This window comes from Balaenoptera physalus (assembly GCF_965194825.1).
Source record: "Balaenoptera physalus genome assembly, chromosome: 17".
NCBI classification, from domain to species: domain Eukaryota; kingdom Metazoa; phylum Chordata; class Mammalia; order Artiodactyla; family Balaenopteridae; genus Balaenoptera; species Balaenoptera physalus.
In genome coordinates, this window is record NC_138895.1 from 42,441,883 (window position 1) to 42,450,771 (window position 8,889).

At 32.7% G+C, this 8,889-nt stretch overlaps 1 long non-coding RNA gene across 1 annotated transcript; it reads right to left on the reverse strand.

Moving 5' to 3' along the window:
- Positions 1-2,307: 2,307 nt before the first annotated feature.
- LOC309647166 lies at positions 2,308-8,398 on the reverse strand. Its single transcript, XR_014255846.1, has 2 exons — positions 6,133-8,398; positions 2,308-2,706 (listed from the first exon to the last, which is right to left on the reverse strand). It is a non-coding gene; the product is annotated as an uncharacterized lncRNA (long non-coding RNA).
- Positions 8,399-8,889: the final 491 nt, after the last annotated feature.

The following is an 8,889-nucleotide window of genomic DNA, read 5'->3' on the forward strand; positions in this document are numbered from 1 at the left end:
ACTTTGTTACACAGCAGAAACTAAAACAACATTGTAAAGCAATTATATTCCAATAAAGGTGTTTAAAAAAAAAAAAAAGAAGAAGAAGAAATATGCCTCCCAGGCAGTATTATGGCTATAGACTAGAGCTTGGATATGAGGCCAGTATTAGACTCTTTGATTGAAGATTGTACATGTGGAAGCAATCTATTGACTCTGTAGAATGGTTGTTGTGATTTTTAGCATCAGATCTCCTAGGATAATGTTTTAAAAGAAAATTTATGCTGAAAGAATTAAAACATGCTCAAAAATAAAAAGAAAAGTACAATGAACCTCTTTATACTACCATCCAGTTTCAATAATTGTTAAAGATTTGAAAATGGCAAATTTTGAAGTTCCTTCTTCTATGACAATGTTTCTCCAAGGAAAAAATACTCACAACTTCTAAAATGATATGTGAGTTAAATGTCACAAATTAAATACTAGTCATGTATTATTCAGCAGATATTTACTGGGTTTCTTAGATGTACCAGGCACCATGCTAAGCATTGGCATGAAATGGTAAAAAAGACAGACACCTCTCTGTCTAGGGAGAGATCTATTTGCATCATCACAACCAAGTGCATCTCAGAAAGCTGTAATTCTTTCATTTATGCAACTCACCAATTGTTTCATAGTTACTGAGGGGAAACATGGAACACAGTAAGAGCACCTGACATCTAAACCTAAAAATGTATTATGAGAGCTGTTATTGCTAAAGATTAATTCTATCAGTTAGCTAGTGTTAACTTCACTTTTGTGATTGCTTTTTAAAAAATCTACAGCATTCATAGCCTGTTCTGCTTATATATCAATAAGAAATCCAATTAGTTAAATCCGGTTAGGGTTAAATGATTCCAAATTTCCAAAAATCTATTCAGATTAACAATCATATTGTTATCTTACTGAAAATACAAAATAAATTTTAAGCTTTATTAGAGCACAGAAAAAGTTGTTGTAGTAACACTAATAAAATTAGAGAAGTATCATTCACTATCTTTCGTTTATTTCTTTAATTATAGTTACTAAAATACCAAAGACCATTTCAAGCTAGAGATCCCTCCTACAGTTCCTCTGTTGTATTTGGAATTGCCACACTGTCTCCAGAGGAAAGTTCTCTGGCTTAATACTGGTGCCATATTGTCTGTTGCAAAGTCAGCGCCATTTCTCTTCATCTTAGCTCTTCCTTGTGTTGCACAGGCTGGAAGCTTGAGAACTAGATTTCTCAGATTTCCTGTCAAAAGAGTTCTAGGTATGATTCTTCTAATGAGACGTGAGAGGCAGTGATGAAACTTGAAAGGCGGAAAGGAAGCAGAAGTCATGTCATCATTCTGGCTGCAATGGGACTATATGTGGGTTTGGGCAGATGTGACATATTTGCAGAAGCCTCCAGGTATTTTCTTTTGAAGCATTGGCTTCATTGGTGGAGGGAATGGTGATCATTGCCATAAGCGCTTGGCAGTGTCTGTACCTTCCTGCCTCCTTAGAGAGGTACTGAGATCTAGTGGTAGCTGTTCCTTATCTCTGTTCCTTCTCTCTTTCAATAGTTTGATAAGCATTAATGCTCTGTATCAAATCCTTTTCTACGCACTTCAAGTAGACAGAGAAGTTTCTGTTGGACAGACAAATTATTTCTATCAGAGGAGATGATGTAAATTGAAAAAATAGTAGACCTAAAACTTTTTATAAGTATTTTTATGATCACGTTATGTTCATGTTATGCTGATCTTTCATTTAGGCCAAAAGTAGGTATATAATATGCACTCTTTGAATCAATTTTAACTGACTAAAGAAATAGTATTTGGATAAATTCAATATGTGGGAAAGAAGAGGCTCATAGAGAAATAAACTATTTTTTTAGAATATCAAAACAAGGACATATAATGTTTTCATTTTGGTGTTGTTCAAATAAAAAAAGTTGATAAAAATAGAAATGTCAACTTATAAGTAAACTCCTTTTTATGTTTTGTTATTTCATACTAAAAGCAGATTTTCTAATATTGACATGTTTTTGTGGATTTTTAAAAATATTTTTTCCAGATTGTACACCAACTAAATAAATGATAGAATGTCTAACTACCACCCAAAACTGGAATATTATCAACTTAAAATAATTTATTCATCTAGGTATACTATTGTTTTATAAATGAAAAAATTCTGGTCATAGGTGTGATCAAATCTAGATTATATTTTGTTTGCAGAGAGGTTCTATTAATTGAAATTATTCTTGCTCACCCTCCTGAATTAACAAAATGTGACTGACAGTCATCACAGTCTTACAGGTCACAGTTGTTATGAAAATATGGTTGCTAGGATACCTTCATTATTTCATTGTCATGTTACGCCAGTCTATCAATTAATAAAGAAACACTCAAGTTGATTCTCAGGCATATTTATACACATTCTTAGCATATGATTTCCCTTATCTCCAAGTGGTATTTCTCCCTCTAGCATTCACCTTCCACTCCATAAAATATTAAACGCGAGGTTATCACACCAGTTTACAAATTACAGCAATGATGCACGTCTTCTACTTAACCTTTCCATTCATTTTCCAACATTGTGAAGTTCTTACAGCAAATACCCATGCGTAGAGTAAATTATTCTTTTTACTTCTCAGATTTATTTCCAAGAACATTGATGCCTGGGAAAAAAATACACGCATGGAATTGATGTCTTTCGTTCTTTCTAAGGGAAAAAGCAGAACAGGAAATCACTTGAAAGTCACTCCTGCATCTTTAGGTATTCACAACTCTTCCCAGGTTATTGCTTTACATTTTAGGGTTTGATTCACAGAAGATGTCTGACGTGGGGTCTCATAAATACATTTTTTATGACTATTACATTGCAGTCAGAATCACCACATGCTGCCTTGAGTTGCCACTTGACACGGCATTCATTATACAATTAAGAATAACAAAAATCTTTGATATGATAAATTCATCTCTTTTACACCTGTTCAGTTCAGTGCCTACTGACCCCAGTTTACGCTACCAAAATAGAATAAATTACATTATATTAAAAAAAAAAAAAAGAATGCAACATGTAATGAAAATTGTCTGGCAAAAGGGAAAATATTGACTCTAATTATAGGCAATATATAAATATAGAAATCTTCTCAAGATTTCACTTAGTTTTTATATCTTCTTTAAAAATTCCAGTAAATAAGAAGTTATTAATCTTACTATACAAGGAAACCGAGTAATATATGGATTAAGTATTTACAAAGTATCATTTAGTAAATTCAACAGTCAAGGATAGAATTAAGATTTCTTAATGTTTACAATAGTTTTATCACTCCTTCAGGTTTAATATTTGCATTTGAACAGTATTAGTCAAATTGTGTACCCAGTAGAATGCAAGAAAAGGGAGAAAAAGAGAATACTGAATTCAAGGAGTGGATGTCTCAACTTTTAAAAATGTTTTTAAGCAGTTCAACATATTTTTATATTTATACATAAATCCATTAATGGTGATTTTATCAAAACCCAAACTGACCATACAGATGTAATCTTTCAGAAAATTTGCCTGTGCCAAAGACTGTACACAGCTGTTTTCAATTCACTGAAGTATATGTGTGGTCCTCCTTTCAGGTCAAAGAAAAATATCTTTCTCTGTTTAAATTTCCATGTGTGGTTTGGCAAATTATATAGTTAATATAAGAATATATTCATGTAAAATAATATTTTTTACCAATTTTGGTGTCCAGTGAAATGGGTTGAAACAGTCTTCTGATGAAATTTACTGATGTATTTGTTGCTTTATAAATGTCTCCCAAGTGTTACTTACATGTTTGTTAAGCATAATGCAACCGGATATTTTAAACTGTGAGAAACAGAAATTAAAGCAATATAAGCAATAAACTAAAGTCCAGGATTTTTGATGGAATAATTCAATTCAGAAATTTGTGTGCTTCATGTTGGTGTCAGTTTTCTTTTTAATCATAGATCATTCTGTTTTTTCCTTAGCAAAATATTATCACACTTCATTTCTCAGAAAAAGTTTTCCTCTGATTCATCTTCATCTACACTTTGTCAGGTTCAATACATTTTAAATAGTATCTTAGGGCATTATAAAAACATTTTTCCCTAAAACCCAAAAAAAGGCACTGGGTGGTGACTATGCTTCTCTACAATTTTGGTAGGCTTAAGAAAATCTAAATAGATTTTCATTTTCTTGTAGGTTCCATACCTTGTTTTAAATTCATCATGAAACCTTTGCCTGAAAATATTATAGTGAGGAAAACTTCAAAATGACAAATTTATGTTTTCATCTATACATTCCTTTCCATTTTTAAATATAAAAATTGGAAATTAGGGTTCAACAAATGATTATTCTACAAAGTCATAACATGAACATAACTTTTCTCAAATTTTCAAATGGCTTCAACTGTCATTCTCTCTAGATGCTGCAAGGATAGATCTTTTTGTTTGTTTGCTTTTTAAATTAAAGTATAGTTGACTTATAATATTATATTAGTTTTAGGCATACAACATAGCAATTCAATATTTTAATAGATTATGCATCAAAGTTATTATATTATTGAGTATATTCCCTGTGTTGTACATTACATCCCTGTGATTTATTTATTTTATAACCAGTAGTTTGTACCTCTTAATCCCCTTCACCTATTTTGTCCGTCTCCCCAACATTTTATCCTCTGGCAATCACTAGTTTGTCCTAGTCATGAGTTTCTTTCTGTTTTGTTGTATTTGTTCATTTGTTTTATTTTTTACATTCCACATATTTTTTAGATTCCACAATATTCGCCTTTCTCTGTTTGACATATTTCCCTTGGTGTAATACCCTCCAGGTCCATCCATGTTGTTGCAAATGGCAAAAATTTATTCTTTTTTAATGGCTGACTATATATATATATATATATAGTCAGCCATATATATATATATATATATATCTCCCACATTTCTTTAATTATTCATCTGTCCATGGACACTTGGGTTGCTTCTTTATCGTGATTATTGTAAATAATGACCTAAATAGGCATGTTTCCAAAGAAAACATACAGATGGTAACAGGCACATGAAAAGATGCTCAACATCACTAATCATCAGGGAAATGCAAATCAAAACCACAATGAGATTTCACCTCACACCTGTCAGAATGGCTGTTGTCAAAAAGACAAGAAACAACAAGTGTCGGTGAGGATGTGGGGAAAAGAGAACCCTTGTGCACTGTTGGTGGGAGTGTAGACTGGTCCAATTACTATGGAAAACAGTGTAGAGGAGCCTCAAAAAATTAAAAATAGAACTGCCATATGATCCAGCAATTCCACTCCTGGGTATTTATCTGAAGAAAATGAAAACATTAATTTGTAAAGACATACGCTTTGTCCTTTATGTTGAACAGTATATTCTCACTAATTCAAAATATTAGATCCTCCTTTTGCCAATTTATTTTCCTAAATTCTTCTTTTATCAAAATTTCCAGTACTCAGGGCAGAATTGATTCTCTTTTTGCTTATTTCTTCTTACCATAATCATAGTCCAATAATTCCAAGCTGACATTACACATTCCACAAAGACATTTTTCCTGGTCAACTCAATCAAATAATTGTTAATGACTTACTATGTGTCATAGACAATGATGGTGGGCTACTCTGCTGTCTCACTCTAATTTAGGTACCCTTGTTAAATGGCATGTTTGGCACTGAATCATCAGCTCAGATTTAAGTGGATGGGATCAACACTGCTTTCACTTTAGGTAGTTGTGAATCAGAGAACAATCATTTAATCTCATTTACCTTTCAATTACAAGTGTCTCCCAAGTGTTGCCTCTAGCTCATCTCTCTATGTCTCAGAAGGAATAAGGTAAAAGAAAAAAGAAAGGAAAGTCAGTAGACAGTGGAAAGGCATCTTTATAATGTACTGGAAGTGTGTATGGTCTGTGGGAGAAGGGGATTATTGTTACATGCAAGAATATGAAAAAAAAATGTAAATGGGAAATAAGAGAAAATGAAGACCAAAAGGAGAGGAGAAAGAAAATGTCAGGAAAATGTTTGATTTATCTGTGTATTTTTATTTGGTTTACAATTTTGACTTTCATAATACTAGTAAAATATTTTACAGCTATAATTCTAGAAATTATAGAACTTACATAGAGAGTCAGTGTGAGAAGTAATTCTCATAGTGTCAATGGGCTCAATATGTTCAAGCAAGGATAAGGTACTTCCTTCTGTAGAATCATGACTGAAATATACATAGTACAATGAGTTTCCACATGGTCTCAGGATTCCCCTCACTATCTTCTCAGTCTGTGTATTCATCAAGAGGCAGTGCTGGAGTTTTAAATCTGTATTTCAGCAGACTATTTCAAAGAGGTGACATTCTTATTCAAAGTCTGGGCTTAAAAGATGCTAGAAATCGCCCAGACTTCAAGTAAAAAAGAACCAAGACTATTTCTAATGCTCTCTAGAGACACATAATCTTTTACAAGCAATAACTTACTCAGCAAACAGAAAGGGAACAAACAAACTCCCCAAAATACCTTTATTAGGCAACATAATGTTATAAGCATAGCACAGCACGAGTGGCCTTTCCTTTATGTAAACGATTAAGATACTCTGTTCCAGGTGAAGGTGAACGATACTTGGCTGCAGCAAATAGTACCGTGAGTTTGTTCATCTAAAATTGGACTATGGTCCTGCAGGATACTCTCAATCCCACACTGAAGGATGGTAAATTATTTTAGGAAAGTTAGGGAACAGTTGTAAAAGCCAAGAACTATAGGATGTAAATCTAAATTACAGACTGAAATTGTACAGCTCTCCACATATTAATATAATTTTTGATATTTTAAAATCCCTCTCTGATTCACTTCTAATGTTATGTGAAATCTATGAGAAAGTATATGACTAGACATATTCTGCTCCTTGAAAGTTCATGGTTTGTGGCTAAACAGATGGAAAAGTAAAGAAATTTTAAAAACTGTAAATTTGTAAATACATTATGCTAGAAAAATGTTAATAGTCCCAAATTCCACAATTATTTCCTTGTTTAAAATTTGGACAGCAGAGATGAAAGCCCTTTAGATTATTTCAGGATTTCCACTGATGCCCTTTCATCAAGAAAGAAATCCTCACTAGTAACTCTAAAATTTTCAAAAGTATTTTGGCCTTGGATTGAGTCTTCCATTGTTAAGATAAAGTACAGAAATTTTATTCATCTTTTATGTTCACATACTTATTCAGCAGTAGAGTCACAGCTCAGAAAATACCTTGGTTTACCTGACATTGCACATTTATGAATTCTGTAACCCACACTAGACTCAACAGAATTTTAAAAGTGTAATTATTTTTTCCTTATCCATTCCTGCCAACACTTGAAATGAATTCAACTGCAGTTGCATTAGCAGCATGGACCTGGCGATAGCATACAGAAGTATGAAATTCAGAGAAAAAGAGGAGGAATTGTAAGATTCTACAACATTTATCCTAGTAAATTCTCTCCTGCTTTGTTAGACAAAAAAAAAAAAAAAGTTATTTGCTGATCTGCAGCATTTGGCCGTGTCAGAAGACTCATACCTATGAGAATGATTTCTGTTGCCTTAAAAAAAGTATTTCTCAAACCATACATAAGCATGGTTTAAAAAAAGTTCTACCTGTCAGTCAACTCTGAAATAAATATGAATATTTACTTTTCACTCTTTTGAAACCCTGAACTTTTGGACTTAGTGTAGCTCAAGGCTTATTGTTTTACAACATATTTGTGAGAACATAATGGAAGGGAAATTATTCATCTAATTTTGGAGACGTGGCTGCCACATTTTGCTGTGGCATGTGGCCTTTCTATGTACACAATGGTGCCCTGCCATGTACCAGCTTTTCAGCACTGGCATGTCACCTGGCCTGTGGCATCTCACATTCTCATGTTCTCACACTTGTGTTGTGGCCCAACCAACTTGTTTAAGCCAAAGCCAAAAAGCAGGTGGGGCACAGGCTTGACAGAGACTGGAATGACAGGCCACATGCCTCTCCAAGTGCTGTAAACACCAGGGTTTGTTTGGAAATTTCATCTCCTGGTTACAGTAAACAAGACTTGATGGAGCATCCAGCAGAGAAGTGGCATGCCCTTTTCTACGAAAAGGAATTTTCAGGAAATAATATAAGCTATTAGTGAAGTACAGAACAATTTTTCAGATCACTTATTTACTGTTGAGCTCTATTTAAATATAATGCAATACAAGGTAATTTAATATCTTATGACTTAACATATAAAATGGCATGAATATGACATAATCATTTATATTGTTAAAGTTCAAAGAGCAAAAACCTTGGAGGGTAAATTACTGTAAATTGTGTATTGAAAGAACACAGCTCTTGAGTTTTGTGGAATAACTTTTTAAAGGTGGATGTATAATCTTTTGTAGATTATAACTTCAACTCTGAAGAAAAAAATTATTATATTCTAAATTTAGAGAAAATAGTTCTTTAATGTAAAAATTAAAATCTAATCAACTGCATAAAAATGAGATAATGTCCAGTACTATCAAAAGTTTCACCATTGTACAAAGACTCTAATAACCACTGATGAACTTATAAATAGTCATGACATAGTAACTTGATTTCCAGCATTAAAAGATTAGCATAAAACTCTGGACTAATTAGCTCATGATTTAAGATTAAAATTCCTTTCCTCTAAATTGGATTATATGTTGTTTAAATATTTTGTTTTTGTTTTTGTTTTTTTGGTCTTCTCACACATGAATATTCCAGCCATACATTTTCAGCTCATTTATATTGGTCCATTGATCCTAATTGATCATGTGATCATTTTTTTTCATGTAGGACACATTAAGAAAACATAGTTATATGGAGGATATGTTCAGATTTATTACACACACACACACACACAC